Source organism: Thunnus albacares, chromosome 10, assembly GCF_914725855.1.
Source record: "Thunnus albacares chromosome 10, fThuAlb1.1, whole genome shotgun sequence".
NCBI classification, from domain to species: domain Eukaryota; kingdom Metazoa; phylum Chordata; class Actinopteri; order Scombriformes; family Scombridae; genus Thunnus; species Thunnus albacares.
In genome coordinates, this window is record NC_058115.1 from 23,038,185 (window position 1) to 23,051,968 (window position 13,784).

General features: G+C 39.3%; 1 protein-coding gene across 7 annotated transcripts in view; it reads right to left on the reverse strand.

Annotated features, from left to right (window-relative positions):
• The window catches only part of enox2 (ecto-NOX disulfide-thiol exchanger 2), a 188,213-nt gene that overhangs the window by 160,025 nt on the left and 14,404 nt on the right, over nucleotides 1–13,784 (reverse strand). For 3 of the 7 annotated variants that reach the window (XM_044363290.1, XM_044363282.1, XM_044363285.1), the window contains exons 2-3: nucleotides 12,361–12,417; nucleotides 4,402–4,497 (exon numbers count right to left, since the gene is read on the reverse strand). The gene's annotated coding sequence lies outside the window, so the exon portion shown is untranslated. Of the gene's footprint in view, nucleotides 1–4,401; nucleotides 4,498–4,675; nucleotides 4,837–12,360; nucleotides 12,418–13,784 lie in introns of all 7 variants that reach the window. The other 4 variants (XM_044363283.1, XM_044363287.1, XM_044363286.1 and 1 more) reach the window with 3 other exon arrangements.

The following is a 13,784-nucleotide window of genomic DNA, read 5'->3' on the forward strand; positions in this document are numbered from 1 at the left end:
AGTTAGGGTGTGTGTAGGTGCTTAAATAGCTCTTTCAGCCTACTAGATATACAATCATCAGTCTTCCTTTTGAAAATACAAAAGGCTGGAGGCAGCGATGAGTTGAAGATATTGTAATTAACTACCACCATCACAAAAACTGTTACCTTGGAAAATGCAAGAGAAAAAGACGTTAGAAATGTTCTCGATGTTTTCACTGAAACAAGTGGTGACTGTACTGCTTTTTAGGCTGTATGACTATGCCCACTTTCTGATGATATTCCACTGTCACAATATATCCAAACAAAATAAACACTGGGTTGGCAGCAGGGACTTATGATGATAAAAATAGGAGTAAAAGCTCAATCACCAAGATGTTTAAAGTTTAAATAATGACAACACTGATTTCAGCAACTAGGTCCAAATTTACTGAAAGCTGGTTCAATGCTGAGTTCCATTATCTGGGCTTGCATGTTGTTATTGAATGACTGTCATAAAAATTAGGATGTATTGGTTGATGTGAAAGGGTGCTGAGTTCTCTGGCAATCACATCTGTTCTGCTCTCTGTAGGCAGAGAGGTGAAAGAGAGCTTAGTACTGAGCCTGGAAAACAGGTGGAGCTAAGTGGAGCTAATTTACTGACTGTATGTGTGTGCGTGTGTGTGTGTGTGTGTGTGTGTACTGTATGTGTGTTAGTATCACAAGAGACAGAGTGAGAAATACAGAGCGAGACAGACTGACACATGGAACAAAGGTGAATGCTAATATTAGTCTGCTGCTGTGAATGGCATGTTGGTTTGGACAAGAGGTTAACAATATGAGCCAAAATCTTAAAAAATACTTTCCCTTTTTTTCAGTGCATCTCTGCTCTGAAAGACATCGGTGCCAGTTACAAAGGTGGTACTGAAGCAGTTCACACATTACTTGAATGCCTCTAAAATGTTCCATCCAATCAGTCATGAAAATCTCCCTAAACATAATGCAGGTTTGATTAAGCAGTACTTTTTAAATGTTGTTAAGCAATGCTGGGTATTCTCTCCATGCTTGAGTTGTATATGACTGACTGAAGACTGTTTGTAAAAAATGTAGTCATTATACCACTAAAATATTTTTCTCATGAAAAGTACTTTAAAGAAATGTTCACTCAGTTAATGTGAAAAAAAGCTAAGGCTCTTTTAATTAATATTTACTATGAGTAAAGTTACTGTGTCACTGTACTTTATAAAAGCAGGTCGGTGATGAAGCAACATGAATCTCACCACCAAAAGAAGGCAGATGATTAAATTAAAGAACACCTTTACAAAATAAAATGCATTGACCCATGATGAAGTAAACTAAATTAGAATGAATTTAATGTGTGTTAATGGAAAGTTAATTTGAAAAAGAAAAAATGGCTGGAAAATCACTTTCTTTTTCAGTTTATTTGAGGATATTTTATCAAGGTTACTGAGACACATGTTTGAGTCTCCTAAGTAAAGAGCAGCCGTTATATCAAATGGTTTTGCCTGTACTTTGCTGACAGAAGCCCAGGGAAGTCAACACGGATACAAAAAAAAGGTCAAAAGGGAGTTATTGGTCCCTTTGATTAAAAAGGAAGTGTTATTTTGTTACAGATTTATTGAAAGAGATATCAGCTTTTAGAGCAGAGAGAGCAATGAACCTCAACTATTACTCCCCTTACACACGTTAAGGCATGCTTTCACCTTCGCTCTTGTTCCGTATTAAAGTGTAGACCTAGTAAAACAGTCAGCAAAGGGAAAATAGCAGTAGACAATCTCGGAACCCACCGGCCATCTGTCTTACAACAATTAAGCCTCTGTGGGTGTAGCAAGTGAATATCCGGATAACGAATAACATATCCAGGCTAAGACTTCCTCTTCCATGCGCTGGTCATTGTTTCCTGTCCAATTAGCAACTTGAGATGGTCCAGATGACATTTCAGCTCATCTGTATAAACAGCTATATGCATATGAATGCAGATACATTTTTAAAAAAGCTAATAAAAAGCTAAATCATACGATCATACGATTGCCGATGGGTTCCAAGACTGCATTTCAGCCAGTGCATTCCACCTCTTTTGCTCTCCACACGGACTATTAACTTGCATTGAACCAAAACCCACTTAAACATGATTGGTCAATATAACTCGGACTACAAACAGACTACCAACGGAATCAGAACGCTTCCGCTACCAAAATCTTGTTACGTTGCCTACAGATTCTGCATTCATGTGCAGACATCTATTTATAGAGGTTACATAGCACTTGACAGAAAATGGCTCCATCTGTATGTTAATAATTGACAGAAATTTAGAAATTGATAGAAATTTGCCCTGGTCTGTAAAATATCTTTACTTGTATCTGAATAACAGGTGATATCCTCTCCATTTCAGACAGACAGTAGTATCTGGGATGCTCTTAATGTCAAATAGCTGCTCTCAGTAATAACCGGTAAGAGGTTGATGAACATTCCTCTGGCAAGTATCTCTGATGGTCTGTGCTGTGTCTGTGTGTGTGTGTGTGTGTGTGTGTGTGTGTGTGTGTGAGTGTGTGTGTGTGTGGTCAAGTTGCTGTGTAGATCCAAGCAAGCTGCTCTCAGCAAAAAGACACCAGCATCAATATTTTGAATATGATTTAGACGAGGTAGACAGAAAAAAGCTTTTATCATATCTTGCAGCTGGCTCTGGTGGGTGTTTTTAGAGACAGGATGACCAGTTACTCAAAAATATCTTGCAGTGGCTAAAGGCTTCCTGTTGTAACACAAAGCTCTTAACTGAAAGAAGTCCCTGTTCCAATCCAATCTTTCACCTTCAAAGTTTTTCCAAAAAAACTGCAGCGACAAACATTCCTGTGTGCCCAGTTGAAAAATGGGAGCTTTGACCCATTTGCTTCCACACTGGGCATTAAACTAGGACATTTTACTGCCTACTGAGTATCACATGGAAATCTAGTGTAAAATTAGAATGAGGATTTAATCAGCAAACCAGCTAATATCGGAGTTCATGATCCAAATTTATTTTCTTATGACAACATAAATCATTCTGCAGTTGTGCTAAAGGCAGTCAGAGCTCTACTGGGGAAAACTGCACTGTGTGCCTTGGCTGAAAAGCCACAGAAACCTTTTGTCTTTCTGGATGCAGAAGGCATGACTGACCCACAGACTAAGAGAAGGAACTGCAGCTTTTACTAGTGTGTGGCTCCTTTTTCACTCTAGGTCAGTGAAGAGGATAAAAATGCTGAAACAAAATAAGGTTTTCAGGTATTATTTGTTGCGGTTATAGAAAACACATTGTGCATTTACTACATACTATAAGCCACCAAGACACAATTTACAAAATACCTAAGCACAATTGTCCCTCCTCATTTTAGTGCTTAATACTGTCAAGTTCCCACTTGGCACAATTATGAATGAGTGTAACAACTCATATTAACAAGGCCTGCTTGAAACAGGTAGCAACAAGCGTTGTTGACTCTAGCTCCTCTGCAAATGAGCTTGATTGTGTGTTTTGGACCAAAACAGGAGTTGAGAATTGGCATTCGATGCACGGTCATTAACTGTGCAACGCTGCCAAAATGTTTCATTCCACTTCAAAACACTGGTTTGGTTGGTAGATCAGGAAATCATTAAAAAAAAAAGAGGTGTTTTTCTATTTCTCAAAAAAGTCTATTTGGTTCGATTGACAAGTAGTTCAGAATAAGTTACAGTACAAGTTTTAATAGCCAAATATAGTATAGATCTTATAGCAATATGCATTCAATCCCTAAATTGAAACAGAGGTTAGATAATAATGCCAAGGACAGAAAAATACACTGCAGTATATTCAAATGAGCAGGGCTTTAATTTGTGTATGTGCCCAAATGCAGGCACAAAATCTAGTTCATGTCTATTTGACATGCAGCCCACATCTCCAGTAGTTCGTAGTTCTTAGGCAACAGGCAATTAGAGGAGATAGCACTGCTGTTATCTGCTGCTGAATCTGAAGGCAGATTCCAGTACTAATAGCCCGAGAGGCAAACAGCACCTGAGCCTCTGAGACAACAAAGAACAGTAGATATCCTGCAAGCAAAATACTTTAAACACTGATTCACCCCCTTGTACTACTCTCTAGCAAAGGACATTTCGACATATGCTGATCCACTTTAGATCTTTTACAAAACACAAGGACATTCAACCATAAGTACATGACAGCAGTTTGTGTAGGCACTCCTGCCTCACGTCAATTTACAGGTACAAGGGCAAACCTCTAAGTGCCACATTTGAAAAATATCCAAAAAGCAAGTGACAAAAACTCTCACAGCAGAATGACACTCAATAAAATTAAAAGGAGTGGGATCATTTCTACTGACTGAATCTGAGAGACATACTGACAAAACCTAAGACATCAAATGAAAAATGTTACATATGCAAGTAGTGGTGATCATACCTGTGATGTTCCAGTCATAAAGCAGCTTCTCCTAAGCATCTGGCTACTTCACTCTGGCAAAGAAGACATTGCAGCTGTTTGGCTTCATCTTAGAGCCTGCAAAACACAACAGGAGAGAATGAAACCCACGCAGCTAAAAATCTGAATATACCAGTTCTCAACCAGTTCTCAGTCAGCTTTAAAGCTATGGAACTACAGCAGACAACATACAATTAATTTTGATATAGCACATTTCACTTTTGGATGCGAAAGCGCAGCCTATGGCAACTTTCACACAGACAAAAGCACTGCTGGAAAAAGGGTAGGCTTCCTCACTCATTTCAATGAGACCACTGCTTTGCTCAGCGGGGGATTCTGTCGCAGAGGAATCTGCTAAAACTGTTGGTTCTGGCTCTCCTTTATCCACAGCACAATGTTAGGTTATCCAGCAAAACACTATGTTGGAAAATCAAATACATGCAAGCAAAAATATCAGGTAGAATAACTTGTCGCATGGACCTTGTTAAGGCTGCAACAAACAATTATTTTTTTGATGAATCTGTCAATTATTTTCTGATTAGTTGATTCATATTTTGGTTAAATTATCAATAAATAATAACCATAACTTCTACCATTAATTTTTCAACCTTTTATTAAAACATTTTCTCATAAAAATACTTATTTTACAAATAAAATTTCCCCAACATAAAAAAATAAGTGCCAAGAATTAAAAGGTATCTATCAGTAGTACAAATGTCCATCAGTCCAACATAAATTGAGCTCAACATAAGAAATGCAAAAAAGTTTTAAGGGCATCAATCACTTAAAAGCATGTCCATGAGTCCAATATAAATTCAGCGTAACATAAATATTGCAAAAAAAAGATTTTCAGGCATGTATTAGTAATTAATATGTTAATCTTAAATCTCTTGATTAAGTATATCATTTAGCTCTTAGATTCATAACTGATGATAGCTTTAGAACATATCATTGTATATTATATCAGAAAGTTGGGTGGCAATCATCGGCTGTGAGAAGGGCACTGTATTCTATTTATTTACAAAGCACTACTGGGCGAACTTCCTACATATATCTCTTGTCATCTCAATTACAGATCATTTTCTCAATACACTAGATCCCATGACTATTTGATTCTTGAAGAACATCATGTGAATACTGACATTGGAAAACTGGCTCACTCCACACAAGTGGAACAACTGGCAAGAGTGTGCCGAAATGGAAGAGCTGATCCCTTATACTCATTTCAAACATCTGTTGGCAGATTTGGTACAGTGTGAATGTGCGTGCTTTCTATGAATGATGTTGACATCTCTGATTGAATGTCTTTGAATGCTGTCTCTGTTTGTATGCTTGTTGTAAATCTTGTTGTTTGTTACTTCAAATTTGTACACCATAAACTATGTTTTTATTTTTTTGTATGTTCTGTACTCAGAGCAGCCTTGGAAAAGAGAGCATGCTCTCAATGGCCCCTCCCTGCAGAAATAAAGGTTAATCAGTTCAAGTAACAGTTCACGAAGTTGATAATCTAACAAAAAAATCTGAATCAGCACTGATCTCAATATTGAACTTTTCTCAATACTAAAGGGACAGCAAGAGTTCAATTGGCATTACATTGGAGGAATGTAAGCATGTCTATATGCTTACATTCAAGAGGCATTCAGATGGGGTTGATGTTGCAGGGACAGACAAGTATGACTTTGCCAGGATGGCCATGGTGGTAACCTTGCTTCATTTCCTTCCACCATTTGAGTGGGTTCTCATCCTTTGGGATAGGCAGTTCTCCAAAGTATGAGTACCTCTTTCCTCACCATTTCACTGTTAGTATCATCATCTTGAACATGTCCATTGTCTTCCTCACTGTTGCGGTGTTCATCTGAATCTGAGCCAAGCAAAGTGTCCAGCAGAGACACTGACCTCCTCTCTGAAACCGGTGGTTTGGCACTTGCTGAGTCATTCTGTTCCACACTGTGATGTTGTTGTGTTTCCTCTCTCTCCCTGTTTTTTGCTTGCAGTGCAAGACTATGAACTTTGACTTGTACTTTTAGGCTTTCTTCTGCTGGCACTAACTTTAGTTTGCAAAATATTAGATCAAGGGCAGCTGCAATAATGCATACATTTTGTGCATCATCTCTGAATGTGGTCTCCAGCTCTCATCATGAAGTCATCTCCTCTGCTGCAGCAGCCTGGAAAGCCTTCACAGGCATGGTTTCAAATGATGTGCTCTGTGAGGACTTTTGGAGGCCCTTCACCAGTGGAGGTAGAGCAGAAATAGTGACATAAGCCTCTCCACACAGGAAGACAATGGCACACTTAAAGGGCTTTAGGACTTGTTCCAGTTCTTCAAGTAGGGTCCACTGATCACTTTTCAGATCCGGGAAATGTTTCCCTCGCTGTGTGACTTCAGGGTCTGAAAGGGTTGCTGTCATAGGAAACCTCTGTTCCAGCTGGCAGCTGATCATGTGGAATGAATTGTTCCATCTTACTGATACATCTTGTACTAGTTTTTTCGCTCAGAAGTACCCATTTGTTGCTGTTATGCTTTCAGCTTGGTGCTGGCGAGCTTACTCTTCTTGAAATGTTCTACAAGGCATCTTGCAGCTCTGAGTACCTTGCTGATCTAGGCATCCTTCAGAGCATGGTTGACAACAAACTGTAATGTATGGCCAGTGCACCGGAGAGAAGTAACGCCATGCCTCTCTTCCAACATCCTTTGAGCAGCAACAACACTAGCAGCATTGTCATTTACAACAACTATTACTTTAGTCATGGATATACCAAATTTCTCAGCTGCTTTTTCCACCCAAGCAGCAATATTTTCAGCTGTATGTTGCTCTTCAAGTGGCATTGTGGTCAGACTATATGAAGTGACCTCCAAGTCTTCATTAATGAAGTGGCAGGTGATGCCTAAGTATGCCTCAGTGGCAACACTTGTCCATACATCTGTCATGAAAATGATTTTTGTTTTGACCTCTTGAGTGAACCTGTCACTCTCTCAAAAGTCTCCTCATATTTCCTCTCCATCAGCTTAGTGAAGTGGGCCATAGAGGGAAGTGTGTACCTAAGTGTGGGAAGGTAAAACCTGTTGAGCATCACACAGAAGCCCTGACCCTCCACAATAGAAAGGGGTCTCATATCCTTGACAATCATGTTGAGAATGCTATCAGAGAGTCCAGTGGCAATGTGGGGCGTATTTATTTATATAGATCTATATACACATAAACAAACTGCTTACAACTTGTAAATACACTGGAAAGCAGCATTGTCATGCTAGCCATTAGCATCTACCCTTTGGAGTCTTCATTGAGCTCTTGTCTGAAACAAAACAGATACGGACGCAACAATGACTCCCAGGCACTGGCTACCAACCAACAATCAGATGAAATTCACCGTAATAGTACGGTGCTGATGTGGTAGGCCATTCTAGTTTTGCAAAGTGAGCAGAGCACCATTTTATTAGGTCTCTGTTTAAAGAATTCCCATACTTTTGACAATCAGGTTTGGGTTTTTTGGGATAAAGTATCATTTTCAGCATGCCCAGGAGCAGGAGCTGCCATAATTGGGGATGAATGTAAATAGCACGACGCATCAATGTATTCCACCAAGTAGGTCTATCCGTGGACTTGCAGTATTTACATGACACACCCACTTTACTACATGACAGTTCCACTTGGTTAGGTTTAGGCACGAGCAGTGAGGTGGTTAGGGTTAGGAGTCGGGGGGGTGTGTCATGTAGCATGCCGTTACAGTGCCAACATTGGTGGTGGGCATAGTTGGTGAGAAGAGTCTAGGAGAAAATTATTGCTGCTGTGGTTAACTTTCCAGAGCTGTATAATCTGACCTCAAAGGAGTACAAGTACATAAACCACTGGCTTCACATTTTAAGCCTTCATCCTGGGCTTGTTCACTTCTACAGTGGAAACCGCTTATAGTGATCATGTCTGTCCAGATTAAATTGATCACTATAAGCGGATGATTATTATAACCGATTTTTTTCTTCTTCTTAATTTTTGACATGCCAAAATTGACATTTGTATATTTATTACATCAATATAAAGTAATGAAGCGGGCAGCTTCACTATTTACTGAATTTTATTGACTGTTTCAAAATACAGAACAGCTGTTTCAAACACTTGTTGTTTCACTGCTGCAGAGAGAAAAGCAGTGGTCGAGCAAGAAAGCCGGTGAAGGAGAGGAATAAAACATTATTTTCTGATTGTTTCAAAGTGGTTACAAATAAAAGCACCCACAACCCGCATCTCCACACAAAACTGCGGAGGTGCGCAGCAACGCCTGATAATGGTGCTGCAGCTGCTAATTGCATATCATACGTGTACCATGGGAGAAAGATAAATAATAAAATAAATAAATAAATAAAATTACCACAGTCTTAAATTTTTTTCCATGTGTTTTCATGTATGTAAAGACCAAAAATGAACACAAGCAGATTACTTGATTACTTTAAGCAAATATACTTTACTTTAAGCTTTTTGATCCATATAAGTGGCTGATCACCATAAACATGATCACTATAAGAGGTTTCCACTGTATTTCACCTTCTTTACCTGCTCCCTGTGGCAAGATGCATGCTTGCAAATGCAAAATTGCATTTAAAAAAGACAAAAAGCAAAAAAAGCAAATGAATAGTTAAAGATTAAAAAGAAGTTGCGATTTAAATTTATTGGAAAGCCACGGTAAGCAATAATGTTTTAAGCCCTGATTTAAATGAGCTGACAGTCTTAGCAGACCTCAGGTATTCAGGAAGCTTGTTCCAAAGGTGGGGAACATAGAAACTAAAAGCAGCTTCACCTTGCTTGGTTTTGATCCTGGGAATGCTGAATAAACCTGTCCCAGATGACCTGAGGGGTATGCATGTTTCATAACGTACAAGTAAATCAGAGATTTATTTAAGGCCTGAGGCCATTTAGTGCTTTATAGACAAGTAATAGGATTAAAATCTATCCTTTGACACACAGGAAGCCAATGCAGTGATTTAAGGACCGGTGTAATGTGCTCCACTTTCTTGGTGTTAGTGAGGGCTCTGGTAGTGGCATTCTGGATGAGCTGCAGCTGTCTGATTGATTTTTTTACTAAGACCTGTGAAAACACCATTACAATAGTCTAGCCTGCTGAAAATAAATGCATGAACAAGTTTTTCTGTACCTTGTTTAAACAGAAATCCCTTCATTCTTGCTATGTTTTTAAGGTGGTAGATTTATAACTGTCTTCATGCGGCTGTTGAAATTTAGGTCCAAGTCCATTACTACACCAAGATTTCCGGCTTGATTTGTAGATTTTAGTGTTATGGAGTCAAGGTGAGCACTGAATGAAGTCATGTGGTGACACTGTTATGTAAAGTTGTGTGTCATCTGCATAAGTATGTTAAGACATGTTCTAATAGTCGATAATCTGAGTAAGGGGGAGCATGTAGATGTTAAATAGAAGGGGCCTGAGAATGGACCCTTGAGGAGCTCTACATGTGATTTTTGTTTACTCAGATTCATAATTACCAATTGAAACAAAGACACTGTGTCACAGGCTGTGGCTGCACGGGTCTCGATGTTAGCTTTTAAATTAGCGTGCTAATGGTAGCTGTGGCATTACCATTGGACTCACTAATAGGCAGCTTGTCCAAGATAATATACGTGTTCTCCAGACAAATCTCTGGTGAGACATCAGTGGAACTGTGTTTGTTTCCGACTCTTCTTTTACCCTAGACAATGTCTGTCCAGAGCTCAGGGTTTGACAATGTGGGAATAGAACAAGTCTTTGGTCTTGCTCTCCGGTTTAGCCAGTAGCACATATCCAGATCCGTTGTGGTGTCAGTCTCAAGCAGGTTCGGGCCAAATCAGGGCATAGTATCCACATAGTCTTCAGCGTGGAGCTCTTTATATTCAAAAGCCACTCTGCAACGCACTTCATGTCCCTGGATCAGATCGTCAGTTGGTTCCGGGACAAGATGTGAGAAGCAGGAAGCAGAGTGTCAATAGGTTTTTCATCCTCTTGTATTTGGTAGAGTTGAGACAGTCTTTTTTTCAAGCTCTGTGATTTTCTGGCTGATCTTGGCACAACTGGTGCATTCAGTGAAGCATCTTCATTTTAAAACTTTTCTCTTTTAGGGTATTTTCGGCCATCATAGTTCTTATCTTGGCAGTTAATCCCCAAATGTCGGTATGTCAAAATCTAGTAGTTCAACAAACAGCTGTTGAGCAGTTGGCCTTGTAAAGATAACATAAGGTACTCAACTATTGTTGCAAAGCTTAGCACATGTCATCCACCACAATCAAAGGCAGCCTACCACAGTAGAATATAGAGATTGTCCAAAGATAAGCAAAAGAATAATCATATATCCCCCAAAGAAACATATCCGGGCTGCTCACTAATTAGAGCCGTATAATGCATAGAACACATAGCTCTATTGGCCACTAAAATATGTAGAACTATTTACTGCAGTAGTAGAGTGAGAGAATAACAGCAACATAAATTGCTACAGGCCCAGCAGGAAAGGAATCCTTTCAAGTGATTAAAAACAGTGCAACATATTTTTCATCTTCCTCCTTGGTCCCATCACAGGTTTATGTCTCCAAAGGGTGGAGGCATGACGTCATATGTATTTTCCATAATCATATAAATATCAAGGGTGATTCTTCAGATTGATGAGGTTGAGCAGATTCAATTCAATTACAAGCTGTAATGTATTGTATTGAATTGTTAATCTGTATTGTTTTGATGAGGAGATATGCTTCTTGACTTGTAGTTGAATTTGAGAAATTCAGCAAGGGAATTACCAGGTAGGGCTGGGCGATATCACCTGAAATCAACATCACAATTAATTGTCCCATTTACCTCTGCAATGAGTAATTCAAATTATTATTAAATATACCTGTGCTCCATATTCAGTCTCCAACCTTGCAATGGACCTCGTATTAATCTTTGTACTGAACAATATACAGAAAATTATAGTTAAAGTTTGGAGAGTCAACATTTAATTTTAAATTGATTTCTCAGCACTATTAAGAGGTGTTTCATTTGCTGAAAGAAACTAAATGTGTATGATGTTCTTTTGTGCTTTCAACTGATGAAGATTATTGCAAAGTTCACTGATTAGAAAGTCTCTGTCCATTCAAAAATTTGTTTTGCTTATTCTTACAGCACTTGGATGTTTGACCTTCATGGTGTAGAATGGTGTACAGTATGGGCAGAGTCTGACTCTAGAAGACTTTTTTCACATTCATCTCCTGAAGGGGGTAAATTTCTCTGTGCTTACCTTAAATCTAAGTTTTTAAAGACATACTTATGTGTCTGCTTTAATAAGGCATTATCTTGCTGTGAATTATTATCCCACTCACTGCTTTGTCCTTTAATACACTACTCTAAAATGTCTAAAATACTCCCAAGTACTCCCTGATAAGCCTTGACCTTTCCCTGAACCCACACTAAAAACCTTCCCATGACTCCTTATGTATCGTCTTCCCTCTGTTACCTCACTCAATGCATTGTCTGTATATTCTGTGCAAAACATATACCACACAAATTATTATCAAGCAGGAACCTCTGGGTCTGAAAAATGAGGCCAGCGCAGAAGTGACTTATACCTGCATTCTCTATAATGGCCAGCAGGGGGCATCTCCACTAGTTGCAAAAAGAAGTCAGATTGTGTCGAAGTCTATGAGAAAATAACCCTACTTCTCACTTGATTTACTATCTCAGCAAACACTTTCCTAATGAGTTTATGGTCTCTATTGCTAGATTCAAGTCTTCTTCAATACAGCATGAAGTTCATTGTGTAAATTATGGTCCCATTTAATTTAAATTTGATGATAAAGCAGGGCATAGCTACGTTGTGATTGACAGGTTGCTACCAAGGCGACATAAGTTACGTAATGTAACCCCAGATTAGAATAGGAGTATAGGCATAGCTGTCACTATTACAAGCTGGCAGCTAACACTAGCATTATCTACCAGATTGTTGGTGTGGCTCCTCGGTGCAGCAGAGGCAGCAATCCCGGGAAAAGTGATCTGACAAGGAAGAAAGAAAAATTCAGTGCCCCAAATTGCCATTTTACAAGCCACACATAATATAGCCTTAATGCTTGATTCAAACTGTTAACTCTTAGTCTTTCAGAATTAACATTTACCATAAATCAAGTCCAGACACCCACTGAACATGTAGGTAGGAAATAACAGGCTAGCGGCGCGAGCATGGATGCCTGGCCAATCCTGTTGCTTCAATGCTATGCCAAGAAAAGCAAGGTCAGCTACACTATCTTGTCCAAATGTGCTAACTTCTGGCTCCAAAAAAACAAGATGGCAATAGTCAAAATGTTACACTCAAGGCTAAGACCATTATTTTTTTCCAGTCTATTTTTCTTGATTATAATTCAAAGCAGAGTCTCTGACCAGAAAGTACTCATGATAGGACAGGCTACCTTCTACACAGTATTACAACACACTGAAAACTGACACTATCCTCAGCCATTCCACTGACCACGGTCATAATATGATGACTCTGCCCCTCCTCAATTCTCTGACTGCCCTTCTGCCCACCCACACCCTCCTCAACATCCGGCTCACACTAGCAAAGAAACCATTAACAGTAATGAGAATCAATGGGGGTGTTAAAAGTATTGGCAGTCCAGCCCAGGAGCTGCTCTCGGTGCCGTCTTTATTAGTCTGGAAAAAGAGTGCTGGTCTCTAGCCTGCCAGCTCTAAACAGGAGTGCATTGATCAGAAGGTCAGGCCAGGCTGAATTCAGTACTTTAATTGTCTGTCACTACTTATTCTCATTCCAACAGCTGTCAGTCATCTCCCAGGTAAACTAAGGCCAGCATCACATGTGGCAGTTCACACCGAGTTTAAGGCTCAGACAGAATACTGGTTAGGTAAGAGTAAGAGAAATTTAAATTAAAGAAAATCAAAACGGGGGGATACTACTTGTGACCTCAACTACAGGTCTCGCATTGTCCTATTCTTACCTCAGATTGCATTTCATCGCCATCTCCAGTTTAAGGGATTCTCTGAGCTACATACAGTACATTGCTGTAGTTTGTTGTCTCTTTCTCCTTCTCTCTTAAGTGGTTATCTCTTTGAGCTGCATCAGTGTTAGTCTTTCTTTTGGTGGCTCCCTCTTCTCTCTCGTCTCCATGCTCTATTCTTTCCCTATACGCTGTCTCCTTCGCTTCATCTCTTTCCACTTGATAACAACTTTGCTAAAAGAAAAAATCAAACTGCTCTTGAGCAGCCAAGGTCTGAAAAGAGCATCAGATTGGTTGGGTTTGTATTTCTCAGTGAATTTCTGACTTTAGTTTTAATCCTGATTCGTGTGCTGAATCCACATTCACATGACATCACAGTCTTTGATAACTTGGCACGTGGGATTCTCTGAA